A 464-nucleotide genomic window follows, 5' to 3' on the forward strand; every position below is an offset into this window, starting at 1 on the left:
GAAAAACATTACCATTGAAATCTACCTGATGACTTTATATCCATGCTCAGATGCCAAGGAACTCAGAAAGTAAGCGACTATCACTAGTAATAATCAGATCTATAGAGATTAGAAATGTTTGTGCAAACATCTTAATGTCAATTGCATGGAAAATGAATTTTTCTGTGTGAAACTGTGTATTTTAATAATGAAATGGAGATCTTTTAAAAGTTTAAAACTTCATTTAACTTTATGTCTAATAGGGTTTTTACGGAGTACAATATTGTATAACTGTATCAGTTCAACTCTAAACCTAAAAATTTACAGACAATTTTAAAAGAGATATGTGTTAGCTCTGGAAATCGTTATTGAATATGCCAATGTTGTTTTAAGGAAATGCTTCTCCTAATTATATGGTTATTAAATAAATAATTTAAAAAATACAGATGGATAAAAAAAGCATTGGAATTAAAAATATTTTATTT

General features: G+C 26.9%; 1 protein-coding gene across 2 annotated transcripts in view; it reads left to right on the forward strand.

Moving 5' to 3' along the window:
- The window catches only part of Srpx (sushi repeat containing protein X-linked), a 90,518-nt gene that overhangs the window by 72,753 nt on the left and 17,301 nt on the right, over positions 1 to 464 (forward strand). The gene's annotated exons all lie outside the window — the stretch shown is intronic.

The sequence above is a fragment of the Nannospalax galili genome, unplaced genomic scaffold (assembly GCF_000622305.1).
Source record: "Nannospalax galili isolate Female #2095 unplaced genomic scaffold, S.galili_v1.0 scaffold556, whole genome shotgun sequence".
Classification (NCBI taxonomy): Eukaryota; Metazoa; Chordata; class Mammalia; order Rodentia; family Spalacidae; genus Nannospalax; species Nannospalax galili.